General features: G+C 39.7%; 1 protein-coding gene across 2 annotated transcripts in view; it reads left to right on the top strand.

Moving 5' to 3' along the window:
* LOC109419413 (poly(rC)-binding protein 3) overlaps positions 1-25513 on the top strand; it is an 885090-nt gene that overhangs the window by 184879 nt on the left and 674698 nt on the right. For both annotated transcript variants that reach the window (XM_062852706.1, XM_029866280.2), the window contains exon 2: positions 6238-6256. The gene's annotated coding sequence lies outside the window, so the exon portion shown is untranslated. The remainder of the gene's footprint in view (positions 1-6237; positions 6257-25513) is intronic.

Consider the following 25513-nt stretch of genomic DNA (forward strand, 5'->3'; position numbering starts at 1 on the left):
CCCTTTAGGAATTCTTGGAAAAATCCCTGAAGAAATTTTTTGGAGGAACCTCAGAAGAAATGCCTGACAGAACTACTGGACAAATTTCTGTCGGAAACCCAGGAAGAATTCCTGGATAAATCCCTAAAGGAATTCTTGGGGAAAATCCAGGAGGAATTGCTGTACCAATTTCCGAAGAAATCCCTGAAACAATTCTTGAAGAAATTCGTGAAGGCAATTCTAAATTATTATTACTATTATTATTACTTTATTATAGGCAATTCTAAAGGAATTGCTGGGCTAATGCAGAAAAAAACTCTTGAGGAATTCCTAGAGGAAACCATAGAGAAATTTCTAGAGAAACTCTTGGCAAAATCCCTGGAGGAATCCCTGGAACAATTTCTAGAAAATCCTCTGGAGGAATGCCTGGAGGAATTTCTTGACAAATTCCTGTCGGAAACCTAGGAAGAATTCCTGGAGAAATCCCTAGAAGAATCCTTTCAGAAACACCTGTGTGATAATTTCCGGGGGAATCCCTTGCGGAGAAATTCTTGGATTAATTCCTGGAGGTAACCATGGAAGAATTTCCGGAGGAATCCCTGGAAAAAAAATGCTGGAGGAATTCCTGCATAAATTTCTGAAGGAATCCTTGGAAGATTTCCAGCAGAAATTGCTGGATGAAATGCTGTAGGAATTTCTGAAAAAAAATCGCGGAGGAATTCCTGGACCAATTTCTGAAGAAATTCCTGAAGAAATACCTGGGGTAGTTCCTGAAGGAATTCTTGATGGAATTCCTGGAGAAGTCCATCGAGAAATGCCTGGAGAAATATCTGAAATAATTCCAGGAGAATTGGGGAAATTTCTGAAGGAATCCCTGGAGAACTTCCTGGAGGATTCCTGAAGAAATCCTTGAAGGAATTCCTAGAGGAATCTCAGGAGGAGTTCATGCAGGAATCCCTGGAGGATTTCTTCGAGTAATTTCTGGAATCCGGGAGAAATTCCTGGGGGAATTGTTGAAGGAAATGGCGGTAGTAATTTCTGTTGAAAATTCAGGAGGAACTCCAGGATCAATGTCTGGAGGATTTTTTGAAGGAATTCCTGGGGTAATTCTGAAGTAACCTCTTGATGAATTCCTGGAGGAATCTTCAGAGAAATTTCTAGAGAAATTCTTGAAGAATCTCTGTAGGAATTCTTGAAAAAAAAAACCCTGGAGGAAACCCTGAAGCAATTTTTGGAGAAACCTCAGGAGGAATGCCTGGAGCAACTTCTGGACAGATTTCTGTCGGAAACCCAGGACGAATTCCTGGAGGAACTTCTGGACAAAATCATGGCGGAATCTTAGGAGGAATTTCTGGAGAAATCCCTAGAAGAATTCACGAGGCAATTCCGTGGAGCTGTTGGGCAGAGGCGGACAAAACACAATGGAAACGAAATAACCAAAGGAGGGAATCGGACTCGGAATGAAATACTTCGTGTGAATGAAACTAGAAAAATACTTTAATCACGCCTGAACGGGTTTAACATAAGGGACTGAATGAATAATGCTACTCATTGATGCACGCGTGGCGCGCTCGCTCGGCTCTGCTGTGGAAAGTTTTCGCAGGGTTGATCTCGCCTTCGATCTCGCCGAATGCCACACTGAGAGGAAACAGTATTGCATATTCCTAACAGGAACTATCCCTGGAAGAATTCCTGGAGGAATCATTGAATTAATTCCTGTAGGAATCTCTAGATAAGTTTTGGAAGGAATCCCTGTAGAAATTTCTGGAGAAATTCCTAGAGGAATTCCCAGATAAGTATCTGGAGGAATTCCAGGAGGAATTTCCCGAGGAATTCCAGGAGGAATTGCTAGAGCAATTTCTGAAAGAATTCCAGGAGGAATTCTTGGAGGAATTTCTGGAGGAAATACTAGAGGAATCATCGAAGGAATTCCTGGAGGAATCTCTGGAAGAATCCTCATAGAAATCCCTGAATGAATTCCTGGTGTATTCCTGGGACAATTTTTGGAGGATCCATGAAAAAATTCCTGGCGGCATCTCTAAAGGAATCCCTGGAGGAGAAATTCTTGATAAAATTTCCGGAAGAATCCCTGGAAAATTTCCTGAAGAAATTTCTGAATGGTAAATCCTGGAGGAATTCTTAGTGGAATTCCTGGAGGAGTTCACAGAGAAATGCTTGGATGAAATCCTAAAGGAATGCCTGGAGGAATACCTTGAATAATTCCTGGATAAATTCCTGGATAAATTCCTGGAGGAATTTCTGGGGAATTTTTTGAAGGAATCCCTGGATTCCTGAAGAAATCCCTGGGGAAGTTTCTTAAGGAATCCCTGGAGAATTTCCAGGAGAAATTGCTGGAGGAACTGCGATAATTATTTTTGAAGGAATTCCTGTAGGAGTTCCTGGGACACTTCTGGAGGAATCCCTATAGAAATCCCTAGAAAAACTCCTGGGGGAATGTCTGGAACATGCCGCCTGTAAGAATATCTGGAGGAATCTCTAGAGAAATTCCTTGAGAAATTTTTAGAGGGGTTTCTGGAGGACTCCCTGCAAAAATTCCATGAGCAATCCCGAATGAATTCCTGGAGAATTCTCTTAATGACTCACTGGAACAATTGCAGGAGGAATTCCTGGTGGAATTCCTGGAGGAGTCCCTAGAGGAATGCCTGGACGAATCCCTGTAGAATTTTTTAGAGGAATCCATGCAAGAATTCTTAGAGGAATCCTGGAAGATTTCCTTGAGGAATTTTTGGAGAAATCCCTTGAGCAGTTTCCGGAGGAGTCCCTTGAGGAATTCCCGGAGGAATCCCAGGAAGAATTCCAGAAGAAATACAAAGTTTAATTTCTGAAGGAATTCCAGAAGAAGTTTCTGAGGAAATCTCAGTACTGAAGAAATTGCTGAAATTCCTAAGGAAATCCTGAAATCGTGGATTAATTCCTGGAGGAGTTTCTGAAGGAATCCCAAGAATAGTTCTTGCAGGCATTTTTAAAATAATCCCGGAAGTTGTTCCTGAAAGAATTGTAGAGGGAATTCGCGGGTGATTCCCTGCAGGAATTTTTGGAGAAATTTCTGAAGAAACCCCATGAGGAATTCAATAGGGAATCTCAGGAAAGCTTTCTTAGCGAATTCCTGGTAGCATTTTTGTAGGAATCCCAAAAAAAAAATCTGAAGATTTTTTTTCTTTTTTTTTATTCTGGGATTTTCTGCCGTAGGCAGGTTCATCCCTGAAAAATCTGAAGAAATCCGTGTCTGTAGTAATTTCTGGGCGAATTTTTGAAGGAATACTTGTATGGACCCCTATAGATTTTTTTGTACAAATGTTTTAAGCAATTCCTGGATTATTTTTAAATAATTGCTAGTGTAATTTTCTGAAAGATTTTTTTCAATAAATTCTTGCAAAAATACTTCGCATATTACATATGGAATTATTGGAGCAATCTCTAGCGGAATTCCGGAAGGATTATATGGAGAAATCCCTGTTGATATCTCTGAAGGAATACCTGCTGAAGGATCTCTGGAGAAATTCATCAAGGAAACCTCAAAGAGGAAGAACCACTGAAGATATCCCAGGACAAATCCTCGAAGATATATGAATTCTCGAAGGAATCTCTTGAGGAATCCATGATGGAATCGCTGCAACAAGCTATGGAAGAATATCCTGGAGGAATTATTTATACTCATATAGTTTACGAAACTATGAACAAATCTAAAACAGTCATTTTGATTCCTCAAAACTGCAATGCCGATTTGCATATTCACATATCTGGCGCCCATCCCGCTTAAAAGTCATTATAAGTCAGGCCCCCCCTGGGCCCCCTCCAGAAAAAAATCCTAGGTACGCCAATGCATACACGATCCACCCTAAGCGTGTTTTGACGGCTATCAATTCAAATTATTTGCCTTCTCGACTTTTCAATGCATGTCCTAGCTGTGCGTTGTTTAGACGTATCAGGATACACGGACTCACATCAATGTAGGAATCGCAAGGTATGCCAGCAAGATGACTGTAGCGGCTTTGCATTTCAGAGGCTATCAAGGTCTGTGGCCTTTGCTTCAGCTTCTCAACAGTACGAACATCCTCGAGTTTATGCCTTTGGGATGTATTCCTGGCGAAAGAATATTTAACTCTAAAAGGGATATCTGGGGTCCATTGGACTTCAGGCGCCTTTCAGAGCTTGTCTTCGATGGAACATACTCAGCGAGGTGACGAAACTGAGGTCATGAAGGTATCTTTTTTAGGGTTAAATAAACCCTTGAAATAAAAAACGACAATTTTAATGAAATTGTGTAGATTTGTTTTATTTAATTTTTATATGCTACTTCATTGAGTATATGCAAATCATGGAGATAGTTGTCTCTGTCTGCCAAATTCGTCCAGGACTTCTCGTCATCTTGATTGCATTTAATTACTTGTATTACTTGTTTAATTACCTGAACCTCTAATAGATAACGTTTATCATTCTAGCCCATTAAATTTGCAAAGTTCGTCGAATCAGCCTTTGTCAATCAAGTAATTAGGGTTTCGACCCCATTCCCGACACTACAGCAGGTAAACACAATTGTTACTTACCTTACCGATCAGGCTAAGGCCGGGGTGGCATAGTAGCCGTCTCCATTCCACTCGGTCCTTTGGCTGTCTGCCTCCAGTTCCGCACTCTGCGTAGGGTCCGCAGATCGTCCTCCACTTGGTCGACCCATCTATCTCGCTGCGCACCACGTCTTCTTGTACCGGTCGGATGACTCTCGAGAACTAGCTCGAGAACCATTTTAGTCGGGGTGCTATCAGACATCCTGATGACATGACCTGTCCACCGTAGCCTCCCGATTCTCGCGGTGTGGACGATGGTTGGTTCTCTCAGCAGCTGATGCAGCTCGTGGTTTATTCGCCTTCTCCAAGTCCCGTTTTCCATCTGCACTCCGCCGTAGATGGTACGCAACAACTTCCGTTCGAAAACTCCAAGGGCGCGTTGGTGCTCTGCACGTAGGGTCCATGTTTCGTGTCCATAGAGGACAACCGGTCTAATCAGCGTTTTTTAGATAGTTAACTTCGTGTTACGGCGAACTTTATTCGATCGTAGAGTTCTGCGGAGTCCAAAGTAAGCACGGTTTCCTGCCAAAATGCGTCTCTGAATTTCTCTGCTGGTGTCGTTGTCGGCGGTCACCAGTGAGCCCAAGTACACGAATTTTTCAACCGCCTCGATTTCCTCACCGTCGATAAAAATTAGGGGTGGCGGGCAAACGAAATTGGGCATTACGTAAATTCCCAACAAAACGACCGTTTTCGTCCACTTTTTCCATCTGATTCAGATACCTTATTTCGTGAGCTTGTTGTTAATTGTGATTGTTGTGAAGATTTTCTACCGGAAAGTTGATTTTGAACAAGTTTACTGCACCTAGTTCAGCGTCAATTCCCGGCACCAGTGCCGAACTTCCAGCAAAATCAAATGGGAAATCACTTCGGCATCCATTTTTGTAGCACTTGGCACTTGTGCGGCTTCACAGTGAACGTGTAGCTTATTGACTGTGGATCCCGTTGCGGAAATGTTGCGGGAGATGATTATTGTGGGTTTGGTTGGAAATCAAAAAATCCTTTTTTTAACAAAAATATGTTTACTTATTTTGTGTTGTTTACAACTTACATCGGAAGTGACGTATAATATATATATTATGATAGTGCATCATTGAACGCACACAGCGCACTATACCCGGTACTGAAAAAAAGTGTCGCTAGTCAAAACGTCGCTACATATTCGGTTTGGTGCTGGCGCCATAATACCTAAATATGGAAGTGCGTTCGGAAAATATGCGGCAAAAGTGATTTGTTTTGCTGTGAGGTACCGGGAATTGACGCGGGTGCCCAAGTAGTTCGAAACCCTATACAGTTCACCCGTGTAGAGTAGATGATGTGCTCCCCAAATCGAAGAAGCAAGGTGAATCATCTCATTGTATAAATTGACAACATTTTTTCCTAAGGAAACATTGTTTATTTTATCTTCTTCAAGCGAAACGATTCACGCTAATTTCAGTACAACATTGTTTCACCCGAAAACGGTAAAAATAACCACAGCTAGTCTGAAGCTTCGAAGAATCATGTTCCATCAACAATTCAGCAAGTGAAACCCTCGTTGTCTATTGAAAGCATCGCCATTGCCCGTAGATCTAACATTAAAATTTTACTCGACGTCACTCGTCGTTTTCATCCGTCCATCATGGCGCAGCATTTTAATGGACATTTTTTCTTCTCTGCTTGTCAATTTCAGACTCCAGCCAGTAATTAAGGTAAGTGACAACCGACAGAGACCGTGCCACTCTATCAGTGCTAATTCTTCAGTAAGTGGGAAAAATCTCCAACCGGAAGCCGCTGCTGAACGGAAGGCACACCGGCAGACAGAGTCATTCCATTACTGGGGGTACGGGTTTTTACAGCTAGAATTTTCCCCGAGCTTTAGCTCTTTCCCCCCGGTACAAAGTGGTCACATAAACCTACATTCTGTGATTTTTCTTTGTATCTCACTCCCGTTCAGTCGGGGCGGTTCTCTTGTTCCGATGGAAAACTGACGGCGGCACCAGTCAGCGCCACTAACCGAAGACAAAAGCGATGGAAAATTAAATAGGAAAAGTAAAAATAGGAAGATTTCATTTTACGCTTTCCTACTCCATAATCATCATCACCGTTCCTTCAACGGTAAGATGAATCATTTGACGGCAAATTATTAAGGCAAATTCAATTAGACAGGCTTTTAACGTTAGCTCCAGTCGTCGTCCAAGATCACCTACTCACATGGTCTCAGGTCTTGAGGCATGCTCGCCAATACTGGAGTGACGACGGTTTGATTGATTGAGGGCGGAAGCACTATAAGCGAGAGGATGGAAGTCTTGTCAATTTTAGTTTTATAATGAAATACGGTAGAGCGAAGAGAGTGAGATTGCTGAAACGCAGGAAAGTATGGACAAGAACGATATGCGGAGGTTTTATGCAACTATCAGTGGCATGCGGCACAAGTCTGCGCCAGTGTTCGCCATGTGCATTGACCGGGAAGGGAATTTGCTGACAAACAAAACAAAGGTGGCTACCGGGTGGAAGAAACACTTCAAAGGAGCTGAAAAAAACAAAGTGGGATATTTATTATGATACACTTGGTCAAAAATCTCTCATAAAGTTTACCTGTATTACTCTTAACTACTCTTTGAAAGTTATCTCGGAAACTTCATAAATGTCCAATCCTAATAAAATTGTATAGGGTTCTACTAGAATGTTGTAAATATCATTTGGTGCCAGGAAAACCGAAATCACTTGAAAAACGACTGAGATATTTATTATGATACACTTGGTCAAAAATCTAAAAAAGTTTAGTTGTATAAATCCTAAGTACTCTTCGTAAGATATCTCTGTAACCAAATGCCCAATTGAAATAAAATTTCTTGGCGATCTACTAGCCGATCTACTAGGTACCAAAAGAACCCAAATCGGTTGACAGATGGCTGAGATATTTAATATGATACACTAGTTTAGTTGTATAACTCCTTAGTACACTTCCAAAGATATCTCAGTAACCAAATGTCCAATCAAAATAAAATTTCAGAGCGTTCTACTAAGATGTTGAAGCTTTCATTTGCTACCAAGAGAATTCAAATCGGTTGACAGACGACTAAGATGTTTATTATGATACACTTGGTCAAAAATCTGTTAAAAGGCTAACCTGTATTACTTCCAAGTACTCTTCGAATGATATCTCGGTAACCAAATGTCTGGTAAAATCTTCCAGGAACTCTTCCAGCAATTGATCCAGTACTTCCTCCAGGAAATGTTTAGGAATTGCCCTAAGAATGCCTCTTGGAATTGCTTCCGAAATCCCTTCTGGGGTTTCTTCAGGAATTCCTCCAAGGATTCCTTCTGGAACTGCTATAGGGATTCTTCAAGGAGTTCCTCCACGATCCCTTCTTAGGGTCCCTTCAGGATTTCTCCAAGAATTCCATCTGCGATTTCTCCAGGAATTCTTTCTGGGATTTCTCCATGAATTCATCAAGGGATTAATCCACGAATTTCTTCAGGGATACCTTCAGAAATTTCTGCAGGTATTCTTCTAAAAATTTCTTTCCTACAAAAATGCCTCGTCATCCAGATATTCCTCCAGAAATTATTCTAGAGAATCTTTCAGGAGTTTCTCTAGAAATTCCTCCTGGACTCCCTACAGGCATTCCTTTACAATATCCCCCAGGGATTCCTCCAAAAAATCATCCAGATATTCCTTCAAGAATTTCTCCGGGGCTTCAATCGGGAATTTCTTCTGTGATTCTTTCTGAAACAACATATTTTAAAAATTCCTCCAAAGATTCTCCCCAGGAACTCTTCTTAGAATTCCTTCAGAAATTCCTCCTTGTATTATTCAAGGTAGTCCTCCAGACATCAATTCAGTACTTCCTCCAGAAATTAATTCAGTACTTCCTTCAGGAACTGTTTGGGGATTTCCTTAGGCATTCCTCTTGAAATTGATTCCGAAATTCCTTCTGAAGTTACTTCAGGAGTTCCTCTAGGAATTTCATTAGGAACTGCTACAGGGATTCCTCCACGAGCTCTTCTAAGGATTCCTCCAGAATTTCTCCAAGAATTCCATCTGCGATTCCTTCAGGAATTCCTTTAGTGATTCTTCCAGGATTTCCTTCAGGGATTCCTCCAAAAATTCATCCTGGAGTTCGTCCAGTTCCTCCAGAGATTTCTCTGGAAATTCCGCCAGAAATTTCTCCAAAGATTTCTCCAAGAATTCTTCTGGAGATTACTTCAGGATCTTTCCAAGAATTCCTACATGAATTCTTTCAGGGATTGCTCTAAGAATTCCTCCAGGGTTTCCTTCATGCATTTTTCTAAGACTTCCTCCATGCATTCCTCCGAAGATTCCTCCAGTGGATGAATTCCGACGCATAATTTCTTCGAAGAGAAGAAAATTGCTTCCATTGACCACCAGCAAGAAACATTTCTTTTCTTCGAAAACATTGTACGCCACAATTTGCCCATAGGAACTGTGATTTATTTTTCCAGAGACTCCCATAGAAATGCCTCTAGAGATTTCTCCAGGAATTACTTCAGGGATTCCTCCAAGAATTCCACCCGGAATATTCCTATGCATTCTTCCAGGAATAAATCCGAGCATTTTTCCAGGGATTTCTCCTTGGATTCTTGCAGAAGCTTCTCCAGAAATTCCCCAGAATTTCTTCTAGGAGTTCCTCCTGGGATTGCTTCAGATGTTCTTCCTGGCATTCCTTCAGGAATTCATGCAGGCATTCCTCTAATATTTCATCCAGGAATTTCTCCCCTCGAGTAATTCCTCCAGAAATTACCCCTGGAATTTCAGCAGGGATTAATCTAGGAATTCTTTCATATATTCGGTCAGCAATTCATCCAGGAATTTCTGAAGAATTTTTCCAGGGATTCCTCCAGGAGTTCTTCCAGATTTTCCTCCAGGAATTCCTTCAGGGATTCCTCCAAGAAATTTTTCATGTTTTTTTTTTCCAGGGATTTCTTCACGTATTTCTCCAAGGATTCCCACAGGGATTCCTTCAAAATTTCCTTCGAGAATTTCTCCAGGAATTCCTCCAGAAGTTCCTCTAGAAATTTCTCCTGAAATTACTCAAGGGATTTTTTCTGAAATTTCTCCCAGAGTTCCTCTAGAGATTTCTTCAGAAATTCATCCAGTAATTGTTTCAAGAATTCCTCTAGAGATTCCTCCAGCAGTTCCCACAGGAATTCCTCCTGGCATTCATCCAAAATTTTATCCATTAATTTCTCCCGGAACTCCTCCATAAATTTTTCCTGGAATTGCTCCTGGACATCCTTCAGAAATTCTTCCATGAGATTCTCTAGGAATACCTTCAGGACTTTTTCAAGAATTCCTCCAGGAATTTCTCCATAGATTCCTTCAGGAACTACTTCAGGGATTCCTCCAGGGATTTTTCCATTAATTTCTCCAAAGATTTTCCTAGAGATTCCTCCAGGAAATGATTTGATGATTATTCCAGGAAATTTTCCAGAAATTCCTCTAGAAACTCTTCCATGAATTTCTCAAGGAACTTTTTAGAAATACAAAAATAATAGAAGTAGAAATCTCCCAAAATCCCTGTAGAGATGCCTCCGGAAATTCAACCTGTTATTCTTTTAAGAATTTCTCTAGAAATTCCTTCAGGTATTCCTCCAGCAGTTCCCACAGGAATATCTTCAGGCATTCCTCCACGATTTTGTCCAGGAATTTCACTTGGAAATCCTGCGGGAATTCCTGCAGGAATTCCCTCAGAAAATTCTTCAGGAATACCTTTTGGAATGTCTCTAGGAGTTGCTCCTGGACATCCTTCAGAAATTATGTCAACAATTCCTCCAGGAAATTCTCTAGGAATTTCTTCACAGGTGGTTCAGGTATTTTTCATTTTCCTTCAAGCATTTCTCCAGAAATTCCTCCAGGAATTGCTTTAGGGATTCCTCTAGGCATGTCTCAAGGAATTTCTCCACAGATTCCTTCAGCAACTGTTTCAGGAATTCCTCCAGGGATATTTCCAGAGATCCCTCCAAGAAATCATTCAAAGATTCTCGAGACTCCTCCAGGAATGTCTCAAGGAACTTTTAGAAATTGCAAAATAATAGAAATAGAAATCTCCCAGAATTTCTCAAGAGATTTCTGCAGAAATTCATCCTGTAATTCTTTCAAGATTTTTTTAGATTCCTCCAGGAATTCCTTTAGGGATTCCTCCAGCAATTAATATCTCTACGAATTCTTCCAGTCATTCCTTCGCGATTTTTTTCAAAAATTTCTTTGGGAACTTCTTCAGGAATTCCTCCTGGAATTACCCCAGAAATTTCTCCAGGAATTCCTTCAGAAATTTATCCAGTAATTGCGCCTGGTCATCCTTCACAAATTATGTCAGCAATTCCTCCAGGAATTTCTCCAGGAAATTGTCTAGGAATTTCTTATCTTGGAGGAGGTTCTTTGGAATTCCTCCAAGCATACCTCCAGGAATTCCAGGGATTTCTCCAAGGATTTGCCCAAAGATTTTTTTTTATCTGTATTACCGAGATTTTTAGCCCTAGGCTAGCTCATCTCGGGACCCACGCTTTACTTCCCTTCCGAAGGAAGAACCCACATTTTGCGAGTTTGTCGGGAGTGGGATTTGATCCCAGGTCCTCGACGTGATAGTCAGGTGTTGCCTAGGGTGTTGCCCAAAGATTTCTCCAGAAAATCCTTTGAATATTCCTCCAGGAAATCCTCCGGTAATTCCTCCATGAGTTCATCCAGGAAATTCTCTTGGAGCTTCTTAAGGGATTTGTTACAGAAATTTCTCCAGGAATTCCCCTCAGAATTCCTCTAGAAATTTCTCCAGGAATTACTCCATAAATTCTTCTAGGGATTGCTCCAAGAATTCATCCATGAATTTCTCCAAGAATTCCTGCTGGTTCTCATCCAAGAATTGCTCTAGGGATTACACAACCAATTTTCTCAGAACTTCCTCTAGGCATTCCTCCTGGATTCTCTCTGAAGATTTTTCCAGGAATTGCTTCAAGGATTCCTTCAGCATTTTCAGCATTCTTTCAGAAATTTTTCTGAGATTTCTTCTATGAATTACTTAAGAGATTTCTTCAGAAATTTCTCTAGGTACAGATTTACTGAGGGTGCTGTCTGTTTGTCAGTGGTTTTAGTATTTGTATTCTGAGTTATTCTACCCAGAAAAAAATGGTAGGACTTTCAATAATCAATGTTCGTTCAATAGCCGCTTTTCTCTCACTGCTTTGAAACTCAGTTTTCGAACACGATTGCTTTAGTCTAAATTTCGACTGCCTTGGGTCATCCAGCCAAATATTTGTACATTTCTCAGTATCATCCAGTTTCCAATAATTCCCTTAATCGCATTCAAATCAATTCATGCGATGAACATTGAAGAATTGATATCAAATTTGACAAGTTTCCAACTTGGAAATAGGTTGCCATCCGCGCAAAATACCCATCGGATTGTTATCCATTTTTCTCCGTTCCACCGTATCGGAAGAAAAGGTTCGTTCCGGAAATGATCCTTTCTTCTCAAACCAGCCTGCCTTCCGTGTCCGTTTGGTTTGCCAAATTTCTTTTCTACGCCTTTTGTTATCTCATGAACACTCCCGCGCTACCATCCAACCATCCGCGAACAACCGAACGGTTATTGCCGATTCCATTGGCTTCACTTGAATGGACCACTTGAAGTATTCATCATTCGCTTTTTTATGCTGCTATGTTTCTTCTTCTCGGGGTTCGGAACAGAAAATCTCATAATAATCAATTTTCATCGTTCCTCATCCAATAACTCAAGAGCCGTGCACCTAACCTAGCTACCGTCATTCGAGAGTAGAAGACACGCTGCTGCGCGGCGAACATATCGGAGGATTTCTTCAACACCACGTACACCAGTTTTGAAGAAGGCGATCACGGTGAAAGTGGATTGTTTTTCAAACGAGTAGCACAAGCGGCGGAAAAGCGGGTTGAAAAATATTTTACCTTTCACAAATCGGCGGATGTGGACCGGAAACGGGCATGGTCGGTCGGTGGTCGCAGGAAGGGGTTTATCGAAGAGGAATCAACAACGGTTCAAGTATGGAAAGAGCTTCTTCACCGTTGTTGTTGGAGGAACTCGTCATACCTACCGACTGGTGGTAAGGCACTGAATAATGCTCGCACAGAGGAAGCTTCGATCCACTTTTATTCGGGATTTTTTACTTCTATCTACTTCATTCATTCCGACTTGCGAAGCAAGAATATGGTGTTCCCTGGATGGTTCTGATAGCCGTTGCCAACCAACCGAGCCATCATCGATTCGTCGCAAAAAGTATTGTGGGTGTCTCGTCGTGACTGAATCCGGGGGGAAAGACATTTGGTCAAGCATGACCACGGTCGATTGGTTTCTGGACCAATTCCGGTTACGGTTGTGTCCGTTATCATAAAATTTCAATTGAATCAAGTGTCATTGTGCACCGTTCGTTATTGTGAGCATGAGCATTAGAATGTGTTGTTTCAAGAGGATTGAAATGGGAAATGTCAATAAAGTACGTCGGCAGGTTCAGAATTGTGCGGCACTTCATACAGAAATTTCGGTTACGGGTCATTTGACCGAATACCGTTTGACTGAATGTCGTTTGGCCGAAAAATGAATGATGAATTTATGTGAACATCTCTGTTCTCAACATCAGTGTAACTCGAATAAACAGCCTATGATTCAAAGAAGGAAAAATCTCTGACAAAAAAGTACAGTTTCTACGGTAGGGTATGTGTGCCATCAGTAATCTCATGCTCCCATTTCCATCCTATTCGAAAACAAGCGATTACGGCACCGATTGATTCCGTTCTTTTTGTTTTTATGGGTGCTCACTTCTAACAAAAAATACAAAAATAAAAAACAAAACAAATAGCGCTTCAATCCTTTGTTTTTTTGTGGGATGAAAATGGGAGCCACATGCTTAACCTTCATCCAGCCAACGTACATTTTCCACCTTCGGAAAAGCACAAAAATGGTCATAACTTTTTTGTTTTTCGATGGATTTTGATGAAATTTTCACAACTTCCCGAAAAACTCTTCTAGTTTTTGATGCCGGGGACATGGGTGCCCGGTCCACATAGTTCCGGAGTTATTCCGGATTATCTTGGGGTACCAAAATTGGCCACATACTTTGCGCAAAGTATATCTCAAGATCCCGATAAGATAGAAGTATAGTGTCTTGGGCGAATTTGTTCAGCAGGCTAAGAACTAACTGGCAACGGCGACTTTGGTTCGTGATTCGGCCGCTAGGCGGCGCCAGTGTTAAAAATGTTGAAACCCTCATATTTCAGAAACCTGATAAGATAGAATGATGCTGTGTTCGGCAAAATTCTTCAGCAAGCTCAGAACTATCTGATAGTAAAGTCTTTGGTTTGGGATTTATCCGCTAGGTGGCGCCTTGTGTCTGAAAAATTCAAACACGTATATCTCGATACACTAATGAGGTACAAGCATGCCGTTTTCAGCAAAGTTGATCAGCAGGCTAAGAACTATCTGGCAATGGTGTCTTTGGTTCGAGAATCGTCCGCTAGGTGGCGCCAGGGTAAAAAAATGTTCAAACTTCTATATCTCAGAATCCTGATAAGATAGAATGATGCCGTCTTCAACAAAGTTCTTCAGCAAACTAAAAACTGTCTGACAGTTGAGTCTTTGATTTATGATTTATTCGTTAGGTGGCACCGTGTGTATAATATTTAAATACGTGTATGCTGTAAAATTGTTCGGCGTGTTGAGAACTATCCGAGAATGGTGACGCTAGGGGACACTAGCAATCAAAACATTCAAACAATTTTATCTCAAAAATCGGAAAACGTCCAGCAAATTGTTCCGAAAGTTAAGAGGAAGTAAGACGTATCTGGCGTCCTTGGTTATGATATTATTCGATAGGTTCCGTCTAATATTAAGAAAATACTTGTATGAGCACTAGCCTGGTTTATATGGGAAAATATAAAAAATGGAAAAACTCCAACTCCTGTATACTTTTTCAGTTCTATTTTGGTCCCATATCATCTGTGCAAAATTTCGGATCGATCCAGGAAACTATATTTTAGCGCCCGTCATTCTTAGTTTTTCATACGATTTACTATGGAGAAGATTTACTTCTTCAAAGAAAAATCGCTTGAGGTCACCCATTGATCCCCAATAATAAATCGTTGATTGATTTATGTAGATAACTTCACGAGGAATCCGACCTCCGAAGACCGCAAAGTGATGTGACATTTTTGGAAAAAGTTATTAAGCCTTACCCGATCGATAAAATGACGAGATTTTATTATTTATTATTATTCCTTACATGCTAAACAGCGTTGACATGCCATTCGGTTTTCAGTCAATAAATTTTTCCACATGCCTTAGATCGCCTTGCGGTCTTCAGAGGGTTTGTTCCTCGCAAAATTTCCAACAGAAGTCATTCATCGACATAATTTTAGTGGTTAAGGGGCAATCTGTGGCGATTTTTCTTTGAAAAGGTGATTTTCCCCATAGTAAATCGTATGAAAACTTAAAATGGCTGGCGCTAAAATATAGTTTCTCCGATCGAGCTGAAATTTTGCACAATTGATATGGGGCCAAAATGGAACTCAACAAGTGTACAGGAGTAAAATGTCTTTTCGTGTCCCACGCTAATGAACACCCTAATGAACAAGAAATATTCCATTTCCAGCATAGTTGCTCAGCAAGCTAAGAACCATTTGGCAGGATAGTAGACGGTCGCGTACGGTGGTACAAGAGGCAATACTCTAACACCGTCTTTGACCCCCTGCAGACAAGTTTTGTCACCCTACAATATTGCTTCTTTAGCTCCGTTTTTTCTTCCGGGAATTTCTACAGAAACTCATTCGGGAATTTTTCCAGGAATTTCTCCGGGAATTCCTCCAGGAATTTATCCAAGAATTTCACTGGGAAGTCCCCAAGAACTTCCTCCAGCAATTTCTTCTGGAAATCTTTCGGGAATTCCTCTAGGACATCCTCCAGAAGTTCCTCCGGGAAATCCTCTAGGAAATCCTCCAGGAATTCCTCCGGGGATCCCTCCGGAAATTTCCCCAGGATTTCCTCTAGGACTCCCATCAGGACTCGGCAATTTCTGCAGGAATTCTCCGGAAAATTTTTCCAGGAATTCTTTCCCAAGATTTTCTCCGGAAATTTCACTGAGAATTTCCCCAAGAATCCGTCCATGAGTGCCTCCGGGAATTCCTCCACGAACTCCTCCGGGAATTTTTTTCAGGAATTCCTCCAGGATGTTATTTAGGAATTTCTCGAAGAATTTCTCTAAGAATTTTTCCAGGAATATATCCGGGAATTTTCCAAGGAAAACTTTCGGTTTTTTTTTTCAAGAAAATTCTCTGGGAATTTCTCCAGGAATCTCTTCCGGAAGTCTTCCGTGATTTTATTTTCTCACAAATCCCTCTGAGAATTTCTCCCAGAATTCCTCCTCATCCTGTAATTCCTCCGGCAATTTCTCCAGGAAATCCTCCAGGAATTCTTTTGGAAATTTCTTCTGCAAAACTTCCCGAAGATCCTCCAGGAATCCCTCCGGGGACTCTTCTGAAATACCTCCGGGAATTTTTAAATTAAATCTTCGGGATTTTCTCAGGAAATCCTCTGGGAATTTCTCAAAGTATTCCACAGAGAATGCCTCTAGGGTTTAGTCCAGGAATTCCTCAGGAAATTCCTCTTGGAATCCCTCCGGTAATTGCTTCAGCAATTCCTCTGGAAAACTCTTCAGGGAATCCTCCTTCCTGGTGGATTCCACGACGGAAATTCCTGGACGAATCTCTGGAGGAATACCCGGGAGAAATCATGGAGAAATATCCAAAGGAATTCCTGGAAATAATCCCGGAAAAAGTCCTGGAGAAATAACTAAAGGAATCACCTTGAGAATCACCGGAGAAATTGCTGATGGAAGTCATTGAAGAATTCCCGGAGAAATTCCTAGAGGGAGTCGTAAAGAATTTCCTAGTGGAATTCCAGGAAAATTTTTGGAAGGATTTCCTGAAGAAATTCCTAGTAGAATTTCCGGAGAAATTCCAGGGAAAATTTCTAGAGACATCCGCGGAAGAATTTCCAGAGAAATTCCCGGCGGAATTCCTGGAGAAAACAGAGAAGGAATTCTTGGAGAAATTCCCTGAGGAATTCCTGGAGAAGTTCTCAGAGCGTTTTCTGAAAAGTAACGGAAGACTTCCTGAAGAAAGACTTCCTGGAGAAATTTTCAGTGGATTTTTTTTGAAAAAAAAACGGAAGTGTTCCTGAAGAAATTCCCGAAGGAATTTCTGGGGGATTTCCCGCAGGAATTCCTGGAAGAATTTTAGGAGGATTTCCCGGATAATTTCTTGAAGAAATTTCCGAAGCAATTCCCGGAAACATTCCTAGAGGAACTCCTAGAAAAATTCTTGGAGGAATTCTTTAAGGAATTTCTGAGGAAAATCCCGAATTCATGGATTAATTTCCGGAGGAACTCATCGAGGTATTCCTGTGGAATTTCTCGGAGGAAATCCGGAGGAATACCTGGAAAACTCCTGGAGAAATTCCCTAAAGGAGTTCCTATGTGAGTCCTAGAGAACATCCTGGAAAATTTTCCAGAAGAATTCCCGGAGAAATTTCCAGAGGAATTCCTAGAGAAATTCGCGGAGAAATTCTTGGAAAAAAATTCGGGTGAGTTCCTGTAGAAATTCCCGGAGACATTCCCGGAACTAAACGGAGCAATATTGTGGGGTAACAAAATTTGTCTACAGGGGGTCAAAGATGGTGTAGCGAATAACCTAACGAATAAATTACGAATCAAAGACTCAACTATCAGCCAGTTTTTAGCTTGCTGAAGAACTTTGTTGAAGACGGCATTATTCTATCTTATCAGGATTCTGAGATATAGAAGTTTGAACATTTTTTACCCTGGCGCCACCTAGCGGACGATTCTCGAACCACAGACGCCATTACCAGATAGCTCTTAGCCTGCTAATCAACTTTGCTGAGAACGGCATGCTTGTACCTTATTAGGGTATCGAGATATACGTGTTTGAATTTTTCAGACACAAGGCGCCACCTAGCGGATAAATCCCAAACCAAAGACTTTACTACCAGATAGTTCTGAGCTTGCTGAAGAATTTTGCCGAAGCCAGCATCATTCTATCTCATCAGGTTTCTGAGATATGAGGGTTTGACCATTATTGACACTGGCGCCGCCTAGCGGCCGAATCACGAACCAAAGTCGCCGTTGCCAGTTAGTTCTTAACCTGCTGAACAAATTCGCCCAAGACACTATACTTCTATCTTATCGGGATCTTGAGATATACTTTGCGCAAAGTATGTGGCCAATTTTGGTACCCCAAGACAATCCGGAATAACTCCGGAACCATGTGGACCGGGCACCCATGTCCCCGGCATCAAAAACTAAAAGAGTTTTTCGGGAAGTTGTGAAAATTTCATCAAAATCCATCGAAAAACAAAAAAGTTATGACCATTTTTGTGCTTTTCCGAAGGTGGAAAATGTACGTTGGCTGGATGAAGGTTAATAAGGGAACCAATACCCTATTCAATTCCTCAATGGTAAAGCTAGCCTATGATTAAAAGAAGGTGTTGGCGTTGGCACCGGGGCGCAATCTTCCAATTGGCAGCACGATCGGGGTGTGGTGTTCCTCTTGCGGTGGGACTAGACTAAATACTTACTGAATCCAGCAGCACTCTTGTCCACAGCTATCGCGATGATGAATCGACGATGATCAGGATGACGAAACCCACAATCGTTTCACGATACCGTTGCGAAGGGATACGGTATTACATTCCGTGCGTGTCAACCAACAGACTAGACGGAACGCGTTACTTTCGAACACCGATACTACTCACTCAGGGTAGGAGGTTCAAGAAGGAGAATAGTTAAAATCGAACGTCCAAATCGTGTGTGATAGGATTTAGGCCTTTCTAGACTCATGCCAACGTTACTCGCATTCGGAACCTTGGCGTACCAGAGTGAGAAATAAATGCCTTCACAATTGAATCTAAATCGAACTGGCCTTTTCTAGACTCATGCCAACGTTTCTCGCATTCGGAACCTTGGCTTACCAGAGTGAGAAAAAGTTCGATAGATTCAATGATTGGGGACTCGTCTAAAATCGTGTGTAGAGCAGTTAGGCCTTTTTTTCATCTTTGGTAAGTAGGCCTTGACCAGGTTAAACGGTTTTTTTCTTCGCTTGTCAATTTTTTCTCCTAATTTCAGATTCAAGTATCGGATATTGGACTTTTACGGAATTGCAGAGCTGTTTTACTTGCTGGATTACTTTAAGCGTTGCTGTTCAAGTTTTGGATTGATTTCGTTCGTTGTTTTTGGTTTTCGTTCGTTGGAAGTTGGACGGTGGTAGAGTTCAAGTTTTCGTTTGTTGCTGGTTGGACGTTTCCCTTGTTGAAGTTCGGTGTGATTGAAGTCGCTGAAGCTGCTTGTATTGAACTCGTGCCATTTGGAATTTCTACTCGGGTTGTTTCAAGAGCTGCTGTGCAAGTTTGTTCGACGTCGGGTTTTGTTGAAGTTTGGCGCGTGTCAAGTTAAGTATCATATTTTATTTATATCCTATTTTCTTACCTTCACTCCATATAGAAAATTACCAATCTAGACAGAGGATTCCTTTTTTAAGTTTCCATTATGGAAACAGATGAGGGAGGGGAAGAGGGGTCAAAAAATGATCAAATTATTGGAACCTCTTCGGCGAATAAACCTTTTCGTGTAAAACTTTACCCACCCAGTTTTGCTGGCCCTTTTGTGGTTTATTTCCGGAAGAAACAAAACCCTATTAATGTGTTGCTAATTTCCTCTGAGATTTATAAAAAATACAAATCTGTAAAGGAAATTAAAAAAATTTCGCTTGATAAACTACGTGTAGTTTTCGGATCTCGAGATGAAGCTAATGCTCTTCTGGAATCCAAATTGTTTTGTAATTCCTATCGTGTGTACGCTCCATGCGATTCATGCGAAATAAATGGAATTATTTATGATGAATTTTTGGACTGTGATGATGTCATAAATCATGGTTCTGGTTTTTTAAGAACAAATCCATTGCCCCGGTTAAGGTTTTGGATTGTGTTCGTTTATCGAAATTGTATTTTGATGGAACTAGTTCCAAATATGTTCACTCAGATTGTATCAAAATAACATTTTCCGGTTCAGTTCTACCGGATTATGTTAAGATTGATCAAGTCATTTTCAGCGTGAGACTTTATTACCCCAAACTCATGCATTGTGATCGATGTCTACTGTTTGGTCACACTTCCAACTTTTGCTCAAACAAACACAAATGTGCTAAATGTGGGGAACCACATTCTACATCTGATTGTGTCAAACAGTCAGATAAATGTATTTATTGTAATCAAAAACACAATTCTTTAAAAGAATGTGTTGTTTATATTGAAAATCAAACAAAATTCAACCAAAAAATTAGATACAAAAATCATGCTTCGTATGCTGAAATAACAAAATCTTCCAATGACGTTTCTACTCCCAATCCATTTGACATCTTACCAGATAATGAGGTTGTTGGATCATCTGTTAGTTCTAACAATTTCGTCTACAAACCTCCTACAAAAAGGAAAAAAATAAATAAAAAATCATCTAATGATCAACATAACTTTTCGGAACCTCAACCATCTACTTCTTTTGATGCACATTTTCCACCCCTTAGTGCTTCCGCCCCTTCAAAAACTATTCCTGGTTTTAGGAAAATTGAATCTGATCCAACTCAAAACAGTAATGAACAATCTTCGAACAATATGACAAATGAATCCTCCAATAATTCCGTTTTGAGCATTTTGGAAGAGTTAATTGATTTTTTGGGACTGAGTGATTTCTGGAAAAAAATTATCAAATTAATTTTACTTTTTTTGTCTTCTCTTTTGGAAAAATTGAACACATTTGGACCCCTTATTTCTTCATTAATTTCATCTTAATGGCTTCCAAAAATAGCAGTCATGACCTTCACGTTTTGCAATGGAATTGCCACAGTGTTATTCCAAAAATAGACAGATTGAAAGTTTTGTTATCAAATTTTGATATAGACATATTTTGTTTAAATGAAACATGGTTAGTGCCTTCTAAATTTTTTCGTATTCCAAATTTTCATATTATTCGCAAAGATAGGGAATTACCATTTGGCGGAGTATTGATTGGCATTCGTAATGATATTGAATTTAAATATTTGAATTTGCATTTGCAAGGCCAATCACAAATGGAATGTATTGCTATTTCAATTAAAAAAGAAAAACATAATTTTTCTATTGCTTGTTTTTATATTCCTCCCAACGCTAGTTTTTCTTTGGCACAAATTAGAGATATATTACAGCAAATTCCTTCTCCATTTTATATATTAGGAGATTTCAATGCTCATAACTTAGCATGGGGTAGTGACAGAATTGATGGTAGAGGTTCCTTAATTATGGATTTGATTGATGAACTAAATTTAAATATTTTAAATGATGGTTCATATACTAGGATTGCTGTGCCTCCTAGTAACCATTCGTGTATTGATTTGTCACTTTGCTCGAATAATTTGACATTTCAATCATCTTGGTCAACTATCAATGATCCAAACGGTAGTGACCATTTACCAATTTTGATTCGTATGCACATTGCTGTTCGAAATAAATTAATTAACGAGCCTAGTGTTTTTGATTTGTGCAAAAATGTTAACTGGACAAAATTTTCTGATTTTATATCTATTTCTGTAATATCAAATGTAAATTCAGCTTCACCAATTGACAATTATAACAATTTTTCAAAATTAATAATTGATAGTTTGCGTAAATCTCAAACTAAACCATTTGTTTCGGGTACTGTTAAAAAGGCGCGTCCTTCTTTTTGGTGGGATAGTGAGTGTTCCAATGCATTGAAAAATAAATCCGATGCTTTCAAAAATTTTCGTAGATCAGGCTCCAGAGATCGTTACCTATTGTATTGTAAAGCTGAAGCTCAGTTTACCAGACTTACCAAATTCAAAAAGAGAAATTATTGGAGAAATTTTGTAGAAAATCTAGACAGTGAAACTTCATTGTCCACTTTGTGGTCTGTAGCACGAAATTTAAGAAATTATGATTCTAATGTTCCTGTAGTTTTGGAATACTCAGAAGAATGGATTGAAAAATTTGCTTCAAAAGTATGTCCTGACTTTGTTGCTACTTTCATAAATTATAAAACAAATTCTTTAAATTATTTTCCAGAGCTATGTAATCCATTCTCCTTGGCTGAGTTTAATCTGGCTTTATCTATTACCAAAAATACAGCTCCGGGTATTGATAACATAAAATTTATTGTTTTAAAAAAATTGCCTGATGAAGGAAAACTTCATTTACTTTCGATATATAACAGCTTCTTTCTTCAAAATATCATTCCTTCCGAATGGCGCTCCATCAAAGTAATAAGTATTCTTAAGCCTGGTAGAGATCCTTCATTGGCTGACAGCCGAAGACCTATCAGTTTGCTATCATGTTTACGTAAACTCATGGAGCGAATGATTTTAAATCGTCTTGAATTTTGGGCGGAAGAAAACAACATTTTTTCTCCTTCTCAATTTGGATTTAGAAGGGGTCGTGGTACGCGTGATTAACACTTAGGCCTTTCTAGACTCATGCCAACGTTACTCGCATTCGGAACCTTGGCTTACCAGAGTGAAAAAAAGTTTGACCGATCCAATGATTTAGACTTCCACGATTCTAAGTATCAAAACTTTTGAAGGATTGAATTATCCAATCAAGTGATCAGAACAATTTAAGCTTCGCAAGTGCAAGTTCAGGATCAAAGGAATTTGAGTAGCAAAATACTTATCCGGGAGGTATCCAGTGTGGAGTCCAAAAACAAAACTGACTGTCGTCTTTATTGATCTTCCTCTTTTATAGCCGCAGGGCCTACCAAAAATTACACATGATCTTTCCTGAAAGGATGATGAAATAGCGGCTCTCGTTACGATCTATACATTTACATTTTCAGTACGTGTTTTAACATGAATATATGAGCGGCCAGATTTCTAGAATGATCTTTCGCGGGTACATGGTTTTTCGTGTTTTCACAGGAGAAATATTTTCTTCTCCGAAGAGAGAATTTTCCTGAATTTGAGCAATCTCTCTTGCTACATGATTTGATTGTATTTGTACAGAATTAGATCTACCATTCATATTGTGCACGATCCCGATGCTCAGCTGGCCCAATTTTCAAGATCAAATTCAATGATGGATTTTGATTACATTTAGAATGCTGCCGATCTGCTAGGCTATTGGTATGGTTTCCATCGGGTGTCGCTTCAGATTGTTTATTTTATTCTCAATTTAGTTGAAAATCGGAGTTTTCGACTAGCGAACTTGGATTTTTCTCCAAATCCGTGCGTCGGACCTAACTTCGGAAGTGGTGCGCTGTATAGTAAACCTGGTCCGCTATAGGGCACTCAACCCGGGAGCTTCTTGACAGCTGCCGAACAACGTCAGCGTACCTAAAAATTTTGGTCCGGGTGGTACTGTCAGATTCAAAGCGGCAAGCGCTACTTTTGAAAAGGACGGAAACCGACAATAACAAACCGAACAAAAAATATTAAAACATTCAACAGAAACCTTTATTTGTTGTTTCCGCTTTTTTGTGGTAGATATTTAAATGTAAACTAAGTGCGGCATGATGAATTTGTTTACTAGAAGCAAAAATTATATCTATAAAACAAATAAAGGCAAAATAGTCGGCTTTCATAAAATTAATAAGAAACTCATGTTTTCTTCTAGTGCGGTTATTAAGCACCAGAAAGAAATAAATTAGGTTACTTATGCTAACATTTTACAGCTACATATCTGGTGGCCAAGCAAAATAGAAGTTAAAAATAATCATTTGCAGATGTTTTTTTTTTTCGAGTTTGATCTTCGGATGGGTCTAGCATTCGCAGTCACCAATTAATATGGAAGACCATTTAAACATGTGCTTTTATTACATTTTTTACAACAACAAAAAGAAAAATCAAAATAATTTCAATTTAATGAACATTAGTTTTTGCGCTTCTGTTGAATACGTCCTTTTGATACGAAACGCTAGTCTCTTGTTGGCTTCCACTCACCACGAAACAAAAAGGTGTTTCCGCATGGACAAAAATTGTTGCGTCAGTGAAGGATGGACCCGTTGTTTACGAGCAGTAGCGACATCTGCGATTTGCAAGTAGGTACGCGAAACTGAGCTCATCTGTCAAGTTACGGGGGGGTTGAGGGCACTGCATGAAATGCTTTCCTTCTCTTTCACTCTTACAGAAACTTTGTAAACAACAAGGCCACGAAACGTCAAAATCCCATACAAAATCAAAACAGTGCAGTGCCCTATACAGCGCACTACTTCCGAAGTTAGGTCCAGTGCTGTCATGCTAAAATCAGAGCTGGTTACCCAAGTTTTCAAAATAGCTGCGCCCCTTATGATGCTACGCCCCCATATAAATAATTCAAGCATTGCGCTCAATTTAACTATTTTGCTGTTCCCAAAATAAAGCAAACAAGACAATTTTCCCGCTCACAAAAAAAGTGTTAGTCTTGGATGTTAAAATTGCGCTCATCTTATACCAAAAAAGGATAATAGATTTTTCAGTTCCCAAAATATAAAGTGGCTATCTCAGATTCGAAAACAGCTGTCATCGTAAATCAATAACAATGTGAAAATTCCTTCGCTTTTCAATGAGCTGCGATCTCAGTCGTAGAAATTCCCTCAAAATATATCATTAACAATGTAATATATGAAATTACGGATTTATATGATTTTGTTTGGACAAGTTTAATCATATTTGAAAAATAATAGTGTAATAGTTTTCAATTTATCAAATTTGTTGGTCGGAAAAAATACATATCATAATTCAAAGATAAGTGGTTTAATAGCTGGAAACTTCATAAAATAAAAAAAAAACTAGTGGTGATATCAGATGAAAAACTTGCACTCATAATATCAAGTAAAATGTGACAAATTTTAATTCAATTTATCTATGTTCTATTTATACTAGAAAATTGCTCTCATCGCAAATTGATAAAAATGTGAGAATGTCTGTCTACCCATTTAAAATAAAGGATTTGCAATCTAAGATGATAAAATATCTTATCTAATTGAAAACATAGAGACAATTTTGAAGTACTTAAACAAAATAAACGAGTTTGAATGTTAGATGAGACCATTGCGCTCTTCATACATTAAAAACAGAACATTAATTTGTCGGCTCCCCAAAATAGAAGCGGCGATCGAGGCGGCGATCTTATATTCATAAAACTTCACTCATCGGATAGCCAAATGAAACTTCGTCGCTCTTTATAATAAAAGAGTCGCGTACTTAGTTGGAAAAATGTTGCTGTCATATTAAATAGATAATTTGAAAATTGCTCTCATCAAACATGTAAAAATGTTCGCTCTCCTCATAATATTAAAAAAAAACTGAAAACTGAAACGATTTCTGTTAACTGGCCAAAAGAGAAAAAACTTTCGCTAACTTAGAAAAAATTGACCTACCCTAATACGTTAACTACTTTGAATTACCCTAATGAACTAGATGTAACTTGTTTTCCTTTCCAAGTAAACTTACACTACCACAACCAGGGTTGTGCAGTTTCAGGAGGGTCAATGTCGAATGACACTCGCTCTAACCATCACTTCATACGACAAACGCAGTCCATCAAAACATAATCGATTCACGCAAAAGCCACTCAAGCCAACCTTCGTTCAATGCAGAGTCAACCACATCCAACAGCAGCGATCGTCTCTTGTTTTCGAACCACACGATGAAACACCGAAGCGAGTTTTTGTTCTACGCTTTGCATTCTATTCATAGGGCGTGCTATGTTTGTGTTTGCTGCGCCATGCAATACTACTAAACAAATTAACCCTCATCCTGGCATTTTCAGACGAGAGTCACCCAGCAGTGAGTGACATAGCTCTGCGTCGGAACGACGGTTAAGAAGCGTTCGGCTACTCAAGAGATGTGCAGAGAAAGAGCTTGGCGGCGGCAGCCACCGTATCAATGCGTT

The sequence above is a fragment of the Aedes albopictus genome, chromosome 2, assembly GCF_035046485.1.
Source record: "Aedes albopictus strain Foshan chromosome 2, AalbF5, whole genome shotgun sequence".
In the NCBI taxonomy this organism is placed as follows: domain Eukaryota; kingdom Metazoa; phylum Arthropoda; class Insecta; order Diptera; family Culicidae; genus Aedes; species Aedes albopictus.